At 37.8% G+C, this 19,855-nt stretch overlaps 1 pseudogene; it reads right to left on the bottom strand.

The window, feature by feature from the left end:
- Window positions 1-1,964: 1,964 nt before the first annotated feature.
- Window positions 1,965-7,545, bottom strand: LOC113351219 (annotated as a pseudogene).
- Window positions 7,546-19,855: the final 12,310 nt, after the last annotated feature.

The raw sequence follows: 19,855 nt of genomic DNA, 5'->3' as shown, positions 1-19,855 counted from the left end.
ACCCTAGTTACTTAGTTCTCCCAGTATCAATTACAAGGATCGATCACAAACACTTATGATCGATCACGCCGATTACTTAGGATCTGTTACACCAATTACAAAGATCGATCATACCACTCATGGTGATTACTTAGGGTCGTTTACACCAATTATTAGAATCGGTCATGCCAAATCATAAGGGGGCAATGTCGTTTGTTACCACAATAGAAGTTAATGAAACACAAAATACCACTACTTAACATAATAGCATTCCATTTTTCTATTTGACTAACTCGCCCCAACAAAACATAAAATACCTAATCATATCCTCGAACTTGGGGTTGGACATACGTAATTAGATTTTTAGATCCACTGTTTTGATATGGGATCTGGTTTTCAGGCATGATTGAGTAAATTTGGAAGAAAAAAAGAACTCAATGCACAAGAAATAAATACTTTCGTAATTTTAAATGGCTGGGCTTGCACATAGATGGGGTTTTAAGAATGTCCAGAGCCCGTTGTTGTGTTTTTTTTTTTTTTTTTTAATGTTAGCGTCCTGCCCTCTGGAAGCGTAGCCACCGGCTTAATCCCCACTGAGCAAACTCGGTCCTCTTAAATTCATTTTAAAGTTAGTATAACTACGTTTGAGCGTAGACTCGAACTGCTGATCAACTAGGCATGGGCCCGTTGCCGTGATTTAGAAATTAGTTTTTAATGAGTTTAAACGGTGTCCAGTTTTCACGTATCAGTGAGTCCTATCCTTGAGCTTCCGTCAATAAAAGTAAAGCAAATCCAGTGTCTTACACACAAAGATGATAAATTACGTGACAATTACGCTGTGTTAACAGATGTTTGAGTATTTTAACATTCTTCTAAGTTTAGTTGAAATGACTAAAAACTAGCAGACCTTCGATGGGGAACAAATGACTATACTTGGAAAGTAACGTAGCATTGTGCCACTACTGCCTCGCGAGCAAGCAGTGTCAAAATGAGCAATGTTTCTTGTATAGTCTCATCCGATAATATAAAAAAAAGAACTTCGATAATGAGTATGACGGCCTACCACTGATACGCCACGATGGCAGCTGTCCTGAGTCCATGCAAATACCGACCCATAAAATGGGGAAAATTTTTGATAGGGGCGTTTTTTGATGGGGATATGGGGAACAAATAAGGTGTTGACATATGTATTTCCTATTAATTGCTTACAACAAATTTTGTTGCCAAAAATATAAAAAACATGTATTTTTGGAGAAAATCTTCTCTATCTTAATTGCTTAAATTTTATGTTTGGTATTTTTGGAAATATGATATGTGAAAAGAATAACACATGTCAACACCTTATTTGTCCCCCATAACCCCATCAGAAAACGCCCCCATCAAAAAATTTCTCCATAAAATGAAACTTCAAGACAATCATGAGACTTGGATTTGTTTTTTTATAAGAAAGAAATTTATTGAATATGCCGAATTATTTAAGAGGTATTATAAGAAAGAAAACAGAACAAAGAAAAGCAGTAAAATGTAAAACCACCAACATCGAAAGGGACATAATGTGGCGTTGAACACGCATATGTTGCCTCATTAAAAACCTTACCGAGCAGATTGGTTAAGAAAAAGAGTACAACGCGATAATTCTTAAGAGATATAAAAGTCCTAAGAATATGGGAGTAATAACCAATACAAGGAGACTTGGGATCTTTGTGTTTATCCTATTATTCACAAATAAAAATAATGCAAGTGACTCTTAGAGCAATTCCTATTTTTCTCCCACTAGTTCTTATTTTCTCCTAACATCAAACCTCGCCAACCCCTTCAAATTCTTATTTTCTCCAACCTCTAGTTCGGAAAACCACACATTGGATGGCAGTGAAAAAGACAATCCAAATACCTTTGAACTTTCATGCTTTCACATTTGACTATGGATTCCACAGCTTCATGGAACTGTGATGATTGAACCTTACTTCCTGGAACATATCTTCAACTTACTGTGGCATGGCATGCCACTCACAAAATGATTTGATCCTCCTTAACGCGTCTTTAAGAGAAGGGATATCGATGGAAAAGGTTATTCGGAGCCAATTTATGAGACCCAGTACAACGCCTACAACATATTCCAAGTGCCAATTAGAAGAACAATCCTTTTTTCAGTGAACTCGACTCTAGTCGGAATCAAATGATTCGGATAAAATTGTTGAAGTATCTGAAAGTATTCTCTTTTGAAGTTTTAACAAAGAGTCTCACCTGGGAGAATAATAACAGATTCCTCTTCCGCCAACTTAATGCAGAAATCCAAATCATCGGTAATGTCCTTGAGAAGTGAAGTGTTCAGCTTTACCTGCATTGCAAAATGTAAGGAAATGTTTTACAATGAATCTGCACATTTTACATATAACTTTCTATTATCCTTATCATTACGAATATGGATCCTTGTGGCTTATGGAGCAAAGTAATGCAGGCTATCTCCTTTATTTCCTCGGCGCAAATATCAAGAGCTTCACGAAGCAAACTAATAGTATTTTTATAAAAATCTTCCGGTGTATTCTCAAGAATTCGAGGAACTGCTCCCTGAAATACCAAGATTGTATCAGATAAGAACTATCCAAGTGTACAATATGGCCGGATGATAATAGGATATTTTGCAGTTAGGCGCGCATATAAAAGATACATGCATACCTGAATAACACTTGCTGGATTATTGCTCATATTGAGGTATTGCTTTATGGAACTAGGAATCTAAGAGAAAGGACGTTGGAGACAAAAATTTTAGCATTATTATTTGGATCCAGACAAAAACACGTACTACTTTATTTCAACAATAATTTGGGTTTGTAACAGCCAACTAGGTAAAAAATGATGTAGAAATTAACGTTTACTCCCAAAGTTAGTGGGCTTTGGACGTTTTAGTCCAGCGTTCTTAGGCCTAGTACTCACTAGTCCAAATTTACAAAACCGGGAACAATCTAATCCTTTTTTAGACGAGTTAGTCCAAATGGGAACCGATCCAAGTTTCTCTACTACCTAAAATAGCCTCTCATCGTTTAGTCCCAAACAACGACTCTGTTTTTTATTTTATTTTAGATTAGATCTGAGAACTTGGATGAAATTTACCGAGTGAAAAAGAGGAGATTCATGTTGAGATTTGCAGGGAGAAAGAGAGGCGAGTTCTTCATTCCCATTTTCAGATTTAGTCTAAAAATCATTAAACATCAAGAGAACCTGTGTTTGTACATCGAGTAGCAAAAGATTACGTAATTGCATCAACAGTGGATGCAAGAGTTTATGCATGCTTTACTAATATTTTGATTTTCTTCCGAATATAGACTCGAATGTCTAAAAGTGAACTTAATTTCTACATCTAAATTTCTTTTGAAACTATGAGTAACGTACTGATCTTCATCGGTTAATTCGAGTTTTTCATATCTCATCAACTGCACGAAAGAAAAATACTATTAGAACAGATCTGGTAAGTTCTCTTAATATTTTGACTTCTTTGGATTTCTTTTGTGAAATTCTGTACTTATTTGTTCACCTTAAGCTGATTAATCAAAAGATATGAATAGTTGAATTTTGCTTGTTGAGATTATTAAAGGATGGGCGGCGATTTTATATTCGAAAATCAACAGTAGAGAACATGATAAACCTAATTTAGTGAAAATCTAGTGCAATTTATATGAATCTTCTATTTTTGTTGCTCAATTTTTGTAAACATTAATGTTTACTTTATCTATTTGGTTTTCCTTAATTTACTGTATAGATTTGAATTTACAACATATTGACTTCATATATTTTACTTAGTAGACCATTATACAAGATGGTACACTGCAAAATAAGCAGCACACAAGAAGGTACACTGCAAAATAAGCAGTGCACAAGAAGGCACACTAAATTTGTTGCACCTATATACAATTCTCATTTCCTTCATTATGGGAAGAAAACTAAATTGATAGTTCATAATATGCTCATTTTAGATGTATTTGAAAATTTGAATCACAGGAGTGAGTTGTGTTTCTTCAGTTATCATTTTACCAGTTTGAGATCATATTTATATACTATAAGATTGATTTGGTGTATTACTATTTATGGATTTACTGGTGTGTGATTAACTTTCTGTTCGTTTTAATTTAGGTTGTCAGATGGCCATAGTTATTGCTACAACTTTGCTTTGGAGGAGAATTAGTTGTTATTATTATGACTATTACAAATTTACGTTGTCAGATGTCCATAGTTATTAAAGGCTATTACAAAGTTTTATGGCATACTTTGAACAAAGAGGTGATAACCTTCCAAATGGATATGTAACTTTTCGAGTTGTACACATGTTGACTCTTAACGTGTACATGATTTTATATATGTTGACTTTAATGTGCACATAGTTGTACACCTGTTGATTGTTAATGTGCACATAGTTGTACATATGTTAGTTGACGCGTATAGTTGTGAACCTTTTGATCGTTAATTTGCACATAGTTTCACACCTATTAGTTAACATGCACATATTTGTACGCGTATTGATCGTTAATATGCACATAGTTCTGCACATCTTGATGGTTATTGTGCACATAATTGTACACCTGTGAGTGATTGTATAGAAATATTTCCAGCAAATGTGTTTGTGCCCATTCTTTTGTTACACTAGCTAATTTTCATCTTTGAAGGTTGGATTTTTCCAAATCAGGCTAATTCTTTGGTTTACAATAATGAAACTTTAAGGAAAAATATTCTATTGTTATTTGTAATGTAAAACTTAAAGGAAACCGTAATTTATTGTTGTTTTCAGTGTCGTGTCTTCTTATAACTTGATTGCTTAGACTTGAATAAGCACATTATATGTTAGTATCTCAAGTTCTCAACCTTTTTTTTTTAATCCCAATTGCAAGTGTAGTTAAGGTCAAAGATGATAAAGATGAGTTCCCAACTTATGTTGATATGCTTGCATCCCAAGATGCTACAACACGGTGTAAGGTATTTGTTCTAGTTGTATACTTTGGTTCCCTTGAAGATTCCTACCTTAATATTGGTCCTAAATGATAACCTGATTGTGTGCTTTAGGCTTTCTTAGTTGAATTTGATAAGTACAACCTTCGTTTAATGAAATAATATATTGATTCTTAATGTGTACATATTATACACATCTAGATAGTTAAAGTGTATATAGTTGTACACTTGTTGATTGTTGATATGACTGATTGGTTTTGTACATGTTTTACAGGGGTGTACATATTGGTGCACCTGTATAAATCTTATGAAAAAATAGGTTTCCCTTGTTTTACATTGGTGTACATATTGGTGCACCTTTGGGAAGTAACTCCCATGAAAAAATAGGTTGGTGTGCGGTTGTGAATGATCATCTTTATGCATGTTTTGAAGCGGTGTACGTATTGGTGCACCTCTATAATTCCCATGAAAAAGTAGGTTTGTGTGTGGTTATGAATGCTCGTTTTTCTGCATGTTTTGCAGGGTGTACACATTGGTGCACCAGTGTATTTTCAATGAAAAAGTAGGTTTGTTCGTGGCTATGAAGGATCGGTTTTAGGAATGTTACACAAGGATGAATATACTGATGTACCAATATACTTCTCATGAAAAAGTATGTTTGGGTGTGAGTATGATTGATATGTTGTGCATGTTAGTAATCTACTTTTCGGTATAGTGCAATGAATCTCTATACTGGGATGTTTCGAAGCCATATTAAGTTTGTGTAGTAATGCCCACATGGATTGTGTCTCTGGACATAACTGACTAACTTTTTATTTTGATCGTTTTCTTGCTTTATTTTCTTATGTGGATGTTGGTGAAAGGATAATCACTTTATTTTCAAGCCGCGATGTCTTATGTTCATTGTTTTGTCCTCGATGTAGGTTAGCTGCTAAACTTACCTCTGCAAATATGGATGTTATCCAATTGGAGCTTGGCGTGGTTGATATTTTTATCAATCTGTGCGGACTGAAGTGGCAGTCTGGCTATCATGGATTTGGGATTTTCTGGATCTTTGCAGCGGTGTACATAATTGTACAAACCAATGTAAACTAATTTTTTTTTTAAATGAAAATATATAGTCATATGGGTACTTTTTTTGTTGCTTTCCAAATATATAAAGTTTGTCGATTTTGGACGAGCGGTTCAAAAAATAAATTATTTTTTTGTTTTATTTAAAATTAATGACATCATCATGAGTCAATGTGGACTAAATTGTAAATATTTGGACTAAATAGTAAATAATGAGGGTTATTAGTATACTTTCAATATTTTTGGACTAACCCATACCTAGTTGACTCGGACTTGATTAAATTGTACCTTTCGATTAATTTTTGGACTAAACCGTATTTTTCCGTGAAATGATTTGGTTGGAAAAGTACCTCTGCCTCTTTCAGAAAACCATTTGGGTCCGTAATGACGAGCCAGCCAAGTCTCCAACCCGGCACTGACCATCTCTTTGATATGGACCCAAGAGTAAAAACAGGAACTGTGGATCCAAATACTCCCACTGGAACAAAAGGGTTACCCCCGAAGGTGAGATGACCATAAACTTCATCAGCAATCACCGGGATTCCAAGCCTTTTTGCAGTTTCAGCCACCTAAGTATGCAAACGTAATACGTTTACGCCGATAATCTAAGAATTCAGATAGGTGAAAATTGAAGTTTCGAGAAAAAAGTAACAAAAACATGCTCACCTTCTTCAAATGATCGTACGTGTATACATTTCCACATGGATTTCCAGGCTTTATGACCACAATTGCAACCGTATTTTGATCGGAAAGAGCTTCAACAGCCTCGATATCAATCTCCCAAGCCTTCTCAGGTAGAAGATCGAAATGCCTGATTTCGAGATTGTTTAGCAGAAGCACAACCATCATAATGGGGGTACCCAGGTTTTGGTATTCATATATTTGCACCAGGATAAGATAAGACAGATATTATAACTTCAATTGCCTGGCGACAACCGCTTGTGAGAAAAACATCTTCCGCTGATAATTTGTATGGAAGATCACGAGATAAATATTCAGCTACTGATCTATTTTCAACATGGCAAAATATCAAAAAAAAAAAAAATTGTCAGTATTAGACAAACCAAAAAAAAAAAATTAACATGCAGAAAGACATGAAAATAGCGGTATTAGAATGATATATATACAAATGCTAACCTTCTAGCCGGAAGAATGCCACCAACAGGAACATAGGAATTGAACTTGGCAGATTTAACTGCATTACTTGGTGCATCGTCAGCAACATGCGTAGTCCTAGAACAAGCGAAAGGAGAAGGATCGCCATGACCAAGAGGAATAGTTGGTCTTTCATCTTTTACATTCAAATGACTTCTTAGAATATCAAGAGCTCCACCTATTGAAATGTCTGTACTAGCTTTAAGTTTCTCATTACGTCTAACAAATTTCTTGCCTGCTGCTACATTGTTTAGAGAGCTCGTATCTCCTTTCGATTTCGTTTTCTTTCCCGCTTTCTTTTACTTTTACTTCTTCTCTTATTGAATTGTCTGTACCAGCTTATCAAGAGATATGCATCTATGTTTTAACAGGAAACCACGACTCTTGTTTACAAGAAGACATGACGTAAATCCTAGTGTGCACAACTGTACTTCCCGAGAAAGTTCTACACAAATAAATTATGATATGTTTCAGAGGAATGTTTCTGTTTAAGATTTAAAAAGATTTCGAATGTGTCATGTCAGCATATTTTGTGTTAAGATTTGGTCTTTAAATGAAAAACACAAAAAATGTCAATTAACCCAATAACAACAATTTCTGGGTGAAAAAGACATGTAAAATTTGATACTGTTCAAATGGACGAGAATGTAAAAATAACCAGGATGTAAACAGTTTCATCCTACCCATATTCAAATACTTTTTCTTATTTTTTATTTACATCAGGATGCATCCAGTTTCATCCTCGCTCTTTTTTAAGTTTAAGACAGGATGAATCTAGTTTCATTCTTGCTTTTTTTTTTTGTGTCCATTTCACCTATACTAATTTTTACTCGTCAATTAGAACCATGTTTTAAAAATATTTGGACAAATGACCCATTTTCCGAATGAAAAACGTGTGGGTCATAATATTTTGAAAATTAGAGTTTAACGTGTTTTAGAAGAGGGAATTAGCTCCAGAATAAGTTATGAGTGTAGATACCAAAGATACGATTCGCCACATGGACGTAGAAGAAGAGACGAATCATTCAAGGGAATCCTGCCGAAAGATCTTACACCATCCCCGAAAATCCTCGTCAGTGGCTTGTCAAATCAAGTCAGGATGGTCATTATTGAATGATTGACGAAATGAAAACCAGGCGCGAGATATCATATTGAGGCGAGGTAACTCGCTTGAAGAGTCTAAGTTGCGAAGGATCAATTGGAGTACCCGGCAAGATACAAATCACGAAGTAAAGGTTGGCGAAATAAGGTTACTTGCTTGAAAGGATAATTGGCGAAGTCAGTAAAATATGGAGCAAGAAAAGAGACAGTTATCCCGACAAACATCCAAAGGTTTCAACGAAAGAAAGGGGAAAACTTAATGGAAAATGATCTGGGAAAAGTATAAAGCATCTCCACGAGATGCTCACGAAGTAAAATGAGTTGTACACCATTAGGGGAGATTGGTCTATAAATAGGGGTCGTTGGGTAATATAAAGGGGGGTCGAATTCAGAAGAGGGAAAGAGATTTTCTTAGGGTGAGAGATTAGGGTTTCCTTGTATTCGAGAACTTGTATTTTTCACTACTTGGAGTGGTTAATTAATAAAGAATTTCTCATCCAAAAATTCATCATGTCTTAGATCTGTTTTTTTTCTTACTTGGGTGTGCTACTGGATTTCCTCCAAAAATTCATCATGCAAATCGAAAGGAGGTATAATGGGTGGAAGCTAAAGCCCTGCAACACACAAGAGATGGAGATGTATACGATTTCATCCTAGAGCATATCATATGTAGATTTGGGATACGGATCCTAATCGTTTCGGACAATGGAAAGAAATTCGAAGGGGAGAATGTGAAAATGCTATTCAACGCCTTCATGATTCAATCTGGGAAGTCGACTCCACTATACCCGCAGAGCATCGGGCAAGCGGAGGCCACAAATAAGACATTAGCGACCACTCTGAAAAAGAAGTTGGAAGTCACCATAAAGGATGGTGTGGGAAGATCCCAAACGTGCTATGGTCATATAGAACCACTAGACGAGATGCCACAGGAATGTCCTCCTTTTGCTTGACATATGGAATGGAGGCAGTCTTGCCAGCCGAGGCCATTCTCCCGACAACCAGGAGAGAAGCGTGGGAAAAGGGGATGAACTCAGATTTAATACTCGTAAAATTATATGACCTCGAAGAAAACAGAGAAACTGCGTTACATCATATGACAAACTATCACCAGAGGCTGTCAAGAGAATATAACAAGAGAGTGAAGGCACGAAGTTTTAATCCAGGCGAGCTTGTACTGTGGGAGATTCCACCATACCAGAAGGGATCAGGAGGGAAGCTGGAACCCACGTGGGAAGGTCCATACATCGTGAAAAGAGTAGTTGGAAACGGGGCGTACGAATTGGAAGATTGTCGGGGGAAATGCACAGACACAGAAGGGAAGATAATATACGGCGAAATCGAAAGGCTGGATCACCCTTGGAACCCTGTGTATATCAATAAGTATTATCCATGAATAAAGTTGTAATTCCAAAAGAAAATTTGTAGTTGAACAAATATTATTAATAAGACATACGAAACAGGAAAATAAGACCTCAGATTAGGAGGAATATAAAACCCACGAAATAAACAGTTTCTAAGGAAACTAAAACCCTTCGCCTAGGAAGGCTAAGAATCCACGTCATGCACCCTAGTTCGCATGAAAGTGCAAGAGGAAAGACCTAACGCATGCCGTGAACAACTATCAGAAAGGAAGCTAGGGGCAATCATAAGACATATCCGCTGAGGGTCCCTTTTATGATGGCCTTCGGTAAGGAGTGTGGATTATGACCAAGGCGCCGACGCATTCGGTGGAGCTGCGGGTGCCTGGGACGTCTGGAGCGTTACCGGCCATGACCGTATGGCATGTCTTGGCTCCAAAGCACTCGATCCCAAAGAAACCTCACTTAGGTGTGAATTTATAACCTCAAGCCATATCGGCGAAGGGAATGAGAAGTCACGAAAACAACTGAATGTCGTAATAACTGGATGGGAGGAGACCAACATGCATGTTAGGGTTAACCTCCTTGAAGGGGCAATCATGGGGAATATAAAGGGATGACACCCTCCAGATTAGGGAGCCGTGTGACCAAAAAAGACGGCAATGTCATGGGGCTAACATTGATGGGGATGGCTAGGCCTATCGCATTGTCGCGAAATGGGGTTCACAAAAGTGTTAATACAAAGTTGATGGATTATTATTTGAAAGAATAATAAGCGACTGATACTTCGTCGAATTAAGATCCTTCAAAAAGGATGGGGCACAATAAGACCTTAACTAGGAGGCGCAATAAGAACTCGTGGAGCAACAAAACTTTGCCTAAAACAATTCATAGTCGGACCAGCAAGGAAGGTGAACTAATAAGCAATAAAGGAAAACTATCAAGATCAACCAGTAACAAATGATGATTTGACTGGTGTAATCCCGTCTTGATCAGCTAATGCTCAATAAGAACAAGAGGAAAGTAATACTTTTATATTTTGTGTTCTTATTTAGCATTATTCTCGCAAGACTCAGAATTTTCCAGTATATACTTGACACACAAGGCAAACGAAATACGGACAGTAGCATTATTTACGATGACACAATGGAGGCATGAAGTAAAGGCAATTACATTATTTACAAAGAGAATATCCTTCCCCCCAAGCTTGGGAGCGCCCAGTCAAAGTAAAGTTAGAAAAGGTTACAACATTAGTCCTCTTCCTCGTCATCACCACCCGATTCTTGGGAACATTGGTGAATACCAGTCCCGACGTTGCCAGCTTTCTGAATTAAAGGGGTCTTTCCTCCAGAGTCTTTAACCTGGAGATCTTCGTCAGTTTCTGTCTCCTCATCAGTAGAAATTGGCTCATCCACATCTGGTTCATCATCAGAAAATACTTCGAGAACCAGAGGCACGCGAGGAATTCCGAGGGAATCACAGAACTCATTAAAGAGTTTGACCTTATCATATTGATCATTTTTGCGAATTAGATTTACGATCTTAGCTGCGTCCTTTTCCATGGTAGTGAGATCCTCTTTCAAATATCGAACATTATCTTGAAGAATAAAAACCTTCTTGGAGAGATTGTCTTTCTCGCGAGATAGAAGAAAAACCTGCTCCTTAAGCCCTTGTTCAGACCCTAAAGAAGCATAGGAAGGTACGAACCAAAGGGCAGAATGGGCACCTTACTTTTGAAAGAACTAAGGAAACATTAAAGAAATTCAAGAAATAGAACCTACCGCGAAGTTCACTTATCTGCTTCTCCAAGTTGGACGAGTTCCTTCTCTCATCTGCGAGTTGTTCCTTCATTTGGTTAAGTTGAACACTAGACTTCTTCAGTAGTTCGCGGGACGCGCGAAGTTCCACGAGATGAGCCATGTCCCGGTTGTGCCCCTAAAATTGAAGATATATCAAAAAAGTTCTGAAAAATTTGGGAAAGATGGGGAATTCAGGATTAATGTTTTCAAACTCACCAAACCCATTATAGCGGCGTACTGCTGCAAGGAGAGGTTCAAAGAAGCATTCACTATGAAGGATTGATCCTCAGCCAAGAAGGTATCATAAATGAAAGATGCCAAAGACTCAGCGGCAGCTGACCTTAGGGCAGGGTTCTGACGAGTAGAGATGAAGATCTCCCTTAAGAAACCCATGTTGGGGACGTAACATGGATCATCCACCTCAAAAGCCTTGTTTTGGATATTATCCTTGGGCAGCTCAGCTGACGAGGTATTTGGAGCAATATGAGAAGAAGAAACCACGTGAGAAGAGGGAAGTTGCTGGTGATGAGTAAAAGCAGGATGGGAAGGACGGTTAACTTGAGTCAAACTGTCTAAGTCAAGAACTCGGCGACGACGATGTTGGGGATCCAGGTAAGAAGGAGATAACGAGGAATCGTCCTAAAATTCACGAAGTCGGGAAATAACGAGAAGAAGGAAGCAAAACCAAGAAAGAGAGAGATACATGAGCGGTAGCAGCAGGAACCACAAGACATTTCCGTTTCCTCAGATTTGTAGCAGGGCCCGCCATGGATTGAGGACCACCCTCCTGCAAGGTGGAATGTTAGAAATCAACGAGATAACGATTAACGGAAAGGTTGTGAAACGCAAACCCGCACTTGATTAGGCTTTCGTGAGCGATCCTTCACCAAACCAGGAGGGGGAATCGGATACTGAAATAAACAAGGACATTAGAAGATGACGTGGATAAAAGACGAAGAAGTTAAGTTAAAATAAAACTAACCTCGTTGGGCGTCTCTGACCAGCGAAGTCTGCCCAGTTCATATGCCGCGAGATGGGCATGCTCCGGAAGAGGACGGTCCGAGCGTTACCATTCTCATCAAAACCCCACACCAAAGAGCCTTCAGCTACTAAAGGAAACATCATCTAATCCTCATCAAAAATTAAGATATCTATTTCGCTTCGTACAGGTAGGATCCACATACAGAAGAAGGGCCTTGGACAGGTCATCCAAAGTCTTGCGAGAAAGCTTGATACCCCATTCTTGATAGACTCTCGTGGTCATAGCTTTACCAACGTAATTCGCCGAGAAAGAGTCAATATTATAATACGCAGGGTCAAAATCTTGCACTAAGTGTGGAATCTGGGAAGGACCGTCATTAGACCTTCTGAAAAACTCACTGGAAAGACGAATAGCATTTCCACACAATTGAAAAACACCTCGTTGAAGCGTAATTACTAGAATCTCGTAAAAGAGAGGGTTCTTTGGATCATACAAGGGAAAAGAAAGGCCCGCTTTCAGTTGACCGACGGTAATCAGCATCTTCGTAGGAGTCCAAATCCCCGTCTGAATCCATCGGTAGTTGAGATCCATGAATTTGGTAGTTGTAACCGGAGGAGAAGAACTAGAATCAATCGCTGGGGACAGAGATAAACCCATCTTCTGAAGTCGACTTTGAATTCCTCATAAGTCCTGGATACGGTAGGGTTAGAGATTTTCTTGGGATTCACTGAAGCAGAATGGAACAAGTCTTAAATTTGCAGAAGACGGCAAAAGGGAGAGAAGAAGAAAGGTTAAAAATAAAATTCTAAAAGGACGAGGGTATTTATAACTGGTCAAACCAGGCTACCCACGATCGATGAATACGAACCAGTAATTAGAGGTTGCATGGGGAAAGAAGACCACATGGAGAGCAGGAGAGGGGAGATATGGCGGTTATATAAATTCAAACAGTTCTTATTCCACCCTCACTTCGTTCGAGAATAATAAGAAAAGGAAAAATGTAGATACCAAAGATACGATTCGCCACGTGGACGTAGAAGAAGACACGAATCATTCAAGGGAATCCTGCCGAAAGATCTTACACCATCCCCGAAAATCCTCGTCGGTGGATTGTCAAATCAAGTCAGGATTGTCATTATTGAATGATTGACGAAATGAAAACCAGGCGCGAGATATCATATTGAGGCGAGGTAACTCGCTTGAAGAGTCTAAGTTGCGAAGGATCAATTGGAGTACCCGGAAAGATACATATCACGAAGTAAAGGTTGGCGAAATAAGGTTACTTGGATGAAAAGATAATTGGCGAAGTCAATAAATTATGGAGCAAGAAAAGAGACAGCTGTCCCGACAAACATCCAAAGTTGTCAGCGAAAGAAAGGAGAAAACTTTATGGGAAATGATCTGGGCGAAGTATAAAGCATATCCACGAGATGCTCACAAAGTAAAATGAATTGTACACCATTAGGGTCGATTGGTCTATAAATAGGGGTCCTTGGATAATGTAAAGGGGGTCGAATTCAGAAGAAGATGGGAGCTTTGCTTAGGGTGAGAGATTAGGGTTTCCTTGTACTCGAGAACTTTTATTTTCCACTACTTGGAGTGGTTAATTAATAAAAAATTTCTCATCCAAAATCTTCATCATGTCTTAGATATGTTTTTTCTTACTTGGGTGTGCTACTGGATTTACGGTAGTTACAATCAGTTTCATATGAATGTATTAACCAGTGGTCAAGTGTTTTGGTTCTTAATGTTTGGTTGATATGATGTTAATCCTGATCCGCTAACGATGGTAATGATATCTATGATGTCAATGATAATGTTATGAGGATGCTGGTAGTGGTGAATCAATCTATGGTGAAAATGATGTTATGGAAAAAGTTGTGTTGAGGTTTGAATGTCTCATGGTCGTTAATTTTGTGTTAACGCTAGAATGTTGGGCACACGCAATGCGAAGTTCAAAAATTAAAGGGTAGAATAAAAACAGCCAGTCGCATGCAGAAGCTGGATCATCTAGTGTTAGGGTGAGTATGCCGATGGACATATTAAACACCTTTGGACAGAGAATTCGTTTAGTTGGATGCAAACTAAATTGTCGAAAACCATGTCAAGTTGCCAACAGTGAATATATTGCATCAAATCGCGCGTTTTACATCATTTTGGTGACCCTTATGATCCATCCATATATCACAAATCGTGGGACACATCCCCGCAGTAAAGAGCAGTTTTATAATTAAATATTGATATCCTAAAGCTATGGGTGGCTACGCTTCATTAACTTGTTGTAAGGACCTGCCTACCAAACCAGCACACAAGCTACTCTTGATCTCTAAGGATAGAGAAGGATTGGGAAGAACAGAATTTCTTAGAGAGAAAAGATACTTTTTCTGATTAATTTTTCATAATGAGTTCAACAAACAGAAGAGGAATATAAAAGATAGGTTTGGTGTGGCACGTGCCACTCACATGCAAGCCTCTACTAATCCTACTTATCAGTTGTTGTTAACTAATTATTAATTATGATTAATTAAGGGTTATAAACAGATGTACTCCTGTTTTTGTACCCGACTTAATAATGTACCCCCGTTTTTTTCACATTTACAAATATAGGCCTGTTGGATGTTTTCCATCAAAAACTGTTACAAAAGTCAATTTCTCGTCACTGGTCAATTTATCGTGAGAAATTGACGCCACGTGTTTAAATCGTGTGAGAAAATAGTGTCACGTATACGTGTACCACGTGCAAAGATCTCAGACACACATCTGGGTAAAGGAGATCTCGTTGAAAATCAAGAGTTCGGATTTAGTGTATTTGTTACCTCCGCCAACACGTGTAGTATTTATGTTTTTCTCCGCCAACACGTGTGTGATATTTGGACCGTTAATCTTAACATGTGGGCTAATGTTAACCGTACATCTTAACGAGATGAGAAAATGGACGGTGTGAGATTAAAGAAAAAACTAAGAAGGGGGAAAGAAGAAGGAAGGGTCAACCTAATCTCTTTTCTCTCATCTTCTTCCCTCGTCTCTCTCTTTTCTCTCTGTTTCAAGGACCAGTAAAGATGGTGAAGCTAAGGCGTGGAAAGAAGAAGGAGAAGAAGAAACCAGAAAAAGAAAAGGAAAGGTTAGGGAAAGAAAGGGTTATGGTGTTAGCAACACCAATGTTTTCTTGTACACAGAGATTTAGGGTTTTCATTTTTTTTTCGATTTTGGGAAAGAAAGGGTTTTCTTTTATTTCATGAAATAGGGTATTCGTGTATGACAGTAATGTAGGGTTTCCGTTAATTTTTTTTTCAATTTTGGGTATTATGTAAATTGTTATGATTATTTAGGGTTTTTAATTTTTTTTCGATTTTGAGTCTTCTGTTAGAGTTCATGATTATTGAGTGAAATACAGTTTTAGGGTTTATTTCTAGGGTAATTTTTTTTACGATTTTGAAACTGTTATTGATTTATGGGTGTTCTGTACATGTTTTTGATTATAGGGTGTTCTGTTTAATTTAGAAACTGTTATTGTATGTATTTTTTTTTGATTAAATGGTGTTGTGTGTATGACAGTAGATGTATGGATTTAGGGTTTATTTTTTTATTACTGTTGCTATTACTATTCTCTTTGAAAGCTGGAATGTTTAATTTACTCAAATGAAACGTGCAAAAATTGTTATAGAAACTGCCAGTGAATAATCTGCAAATGAAAATGTCTTTATGTAAATGGCTTGTGGAAAAAATTATAATGTTATAGAAACAACCAGTGATTGTTATTTCATTTTTGTGGAATCTCTCATTTTTGAACATGAATCTCTTATATATGTAAATAGTTCTAACTCTTATATTTATTTTTGAACATGAATCTCTTATATATGGAATCTCTTATATATGTAACACATGAATCTCTCATTTTTGTGGAATATTATATGTGTATGTGTTTCTATATATGAATGTTTGAACTAACACTGTTTATGTAAATTTGGCGTAGAAATGAAGAGTTGAAGACAAGTATGCTAAGAGAGACATAAGGTTTAAGGTTATGGATACAGTGATGACTTTTGAATTCAAAGGTTTGGCTAGAGCATACATGGGTCTCCTTCAATTGAAGGAAAAGATCAAGCCCCTACTTAGATTGCAGCTACATGAGGAAGTGGATTTAGTATGGTTTAGTGGCCCCTGTTTACCAGAGTCATTGTTTACTGAAGAAGAATTTTGGAGGTTTTGGGATTATGCAGAAGTACATGAGAATTGGACTACACTGCATATGCAAGTTATCATTCCACATGAGTATTCTGAAGGGTTAACAGAGGTAGCTATTCCACACAAGTATTTGACACCAACAAAGTCTTCAACACCAAAGAAACCAGTGAGCAAAACCAAGCAAATTCTGGAGGTGCATCTGCTGCAAATTTTTGAGGCAAAGGAAGAAGAGGATATTGTCATATGATGAACCAAGAGGTCAAAAGAAGGCTAGAAGATGTAGTAGGTGTAAAAATGAAGGTCACTACTCATCAACTTGTGTTGGTGGTCCAGTTGGAGGAAATCCTAAGGGATTCAAGCCTAGAACATGTGTTGATGGCACAAAGCAGACAACAGTTGAAGCTCCACCAAAGAGAAAGTACAAAGCTAAAGCTGCTGCAAATTCTGGAGGTGCATCTGCTGCAAATTCTCAACCTTGTGCTAGCAGATCTAAGACGAAAACAAGCGTTGCTCAATCTTCCCAACCAGCTGCAACATATTCTGCAAAATCCAAAAGTGTCATGAGAAAGGCAGGTGATGAATCTTGTTCTCAGCCCAGTTTCAGTCAGCAAAACACCCATGTTGGATCTGTTAGTAAGGACTGATTGTCTTCTCCACAGGCTGAGACTTACACAAGTTCAATTTGAGTTTGGAATTACAGTTCTCTTTGAAGCACTGTTTATTGTTAAGGGACCAGCAACGTGTACACAACTTACGTGGAAGAATAGACGAGTTGGCAAGTGAGTTGGATGATTTAACTGCTGACATGGAGGTTAACTATCCGTTAGCCGTTTTTTCAAAAAAACGGTCAAAACAGGAGTACATTTGTAAATGTTAAAAAAAACGGGGTACCTCTGTATGCGCCCAAAAAAACAGGGGTACATCTGTATTTCACCCATTAATTAACTAAACATATTACTAGACCCCCTTTAACCAGGTGGCCCTTAGCTAAACTTGGCATCCCAAAGCTGGGTCCTGACAAATCCCACTCCTTCAAATTATCCTTGTCCTCAAGGATATGAACTGAGCTCGATCCAAGGAACACACTGTTGGTGCATAATTTTCTGAGATAGTTGATGCTCCACTTTCAAAAATGATCAGTGCACTTGAGTAATCTGAGTTTATTTCCCCTGAGAAAACAGACTCAGTAGCTTTGTGGCTTCCCGGGTATGAATAGAGCTCTCATCATACGCCTCAGTTCCATTTATCATCCACGGAGTTGCAGCAATTATACCAACTCTCACCCTTTTCTGAAATATAAGATCCTCGCTCCATAAGCTCGAAAAGAACTGGGTGTCTTCCAATCTCAAGAAGACCACCAAGATTAACACAATTGGGGTGCAATTAATCACAGGCATGAAGTCAGACATACGCTTTCCACAACAAATGTTATGCTGAACAAAATGTAAGGACTGGAGACAAGTCTTAGTCGAATTCAGAGATACCTTAATGATTTTTCCTTGACTCTCAATACTTCCATGGAGCTGGAATGAAGAGATTATAACACTTAACCTGTGTCAGAAAAACCAAACACTCGAAGAAATTTCCCAAAGACTGCAGACTTAATCGCTTCCTGGTTGAAACCCACGCATAACATATATTCATCTCTTTTGAAATCTGTATCACAACCATGTAGTTGAGAGCCTCATTTTCCTCTTATTTTATTGGGCCATCAGATATGGAGGTCTGCTGTTGCTTCAAAAGATGTCGGGTACTCCCAATAAAACACCCAGATGCCACTATAAGGAACTTGTTACAGCCCCTGCCTCCTATAACCCAGTATAACTGTTTCCACTCATGACTTGGGAAGAACTTGAAATATCCAGCAAAATTTGAGTTATGTAACCTGAGTCTGTACTTATCAAAGATAATACTCTTAGAGCTCCAGAAGTATTGCAAGGCTAGGATAGATTTTTCTACCAAAACTTCGTCAGATGTAAAATCTTGAAGACCCAAACCTGTAATATACATTTCTTCGCAGATAAATTTGATGGCCTTGAAAATTGTAACCTCTAGGTGAGTGCAAGAACAATTAACCACCAGCAGCATCTTCTTGATTCCCACCATCCATACAATGACTGTCTCCCAGCATGAACACCAAGGATTATTACCACAAACCATACAACTAGGTTCACTAAGTTGTAACTCGGTGATGATCAATTCATAGCTACTGGCTTTTCCCATACTCCATAAGCAAAAACAAGACAATATAAATCCCTGTTTGTGTTGCAAGAGATTAACATCTTCTTCACTGATATGGATTATTTCCACTCTCCATTCATATACTCCAGTCCAAAAGAACACTCGATTGTGACAAGGAATGTACTGTCGAGAATTAACCAAGCTGAGAATGCCACGCACGTAGTAGTTCATAATTACTACAGATTCTTGTTTCTTAATTTGAATTGATCCTGCACAAGTAGATTCTCTGTTATTTTGCTTTTCCTTCAACCACTCGTTAACTCCATTTCTATCATCAGTATAAAACTTTATAAGCATCACTTTGATTCCCACCATTCTTGTGGCGATTACTTTCCAGCCAAAAGACCATCCATCACCACTGCAAACCATATAGTTAAGTACTCCATATGGCTGGATGAAAATCCAATCATTACTCATACCACTCGCAAAGCCAACTATGAACAAGGTGAAAGTAAGTTCTGATAAGAAAACTGGATTAGGAAACTCCCCGAGTACTTTCTTCCACACAAGTAGCTGAAACTTACTGACATCTTTCCAGAGTAATTGCACAAGCAACTTGCTACCATCACCATTGTCCAGGAAAATCAACCCATTAAGAACAAACAAACTAAAAACAAGTGTACCAGAACTGAAATGAGTGGTGCTTGTATTGCGAAAAGAATACCTCTTGACAGATTCAAACAACTTTCCTCGATCAAATATCCTCTCAGCAACATTTCAGAGACCATGGATACCTAATGGATTGCTAGATTCACCTTCCTTTGTCACACGAAGTCCAAATACAGAGCAGAGAGCACCTTCTTGCTGTGTCATTTCCTCAAACAGCTTGCTGTCAATACACTTTTCTATAATTTTAACAAACTCAAACACCTTCAAGTACTCAAATAACAAATACAAATGGTACCCAAGTACAGATTTCTGCTCAATATCAAAATCATCAGTGTATTTATCCAGTAAATTAGACACCTCAAACTCTTTTCCACGATCAAATATTATACGACCATACTCGGGATTTGGTAGAACAACACACGAAGAAGTAACTC

Source organism: Papaver somniferum, chromosome 2, assembly GCF_003573695.1.
Source record: "Papaver somniferum cultivar HN1 chromosome 2, ASM357369v1, whole genome shotgun sequence".
In the NCBI taxonomy this organism is placed as follows: domain Eukaryota; kingdom Viridiplantae; phylum Streptophyta; class Magnoliopsida; order Ranunculales; family Papaveraceae; genus Papaver; species Papaver somniferum.
The sequence above is the reverse complement of the archived record's forward strand: the minus strand, read 5'-3'. Positions and strand labels throughout refer to the sequence as shown.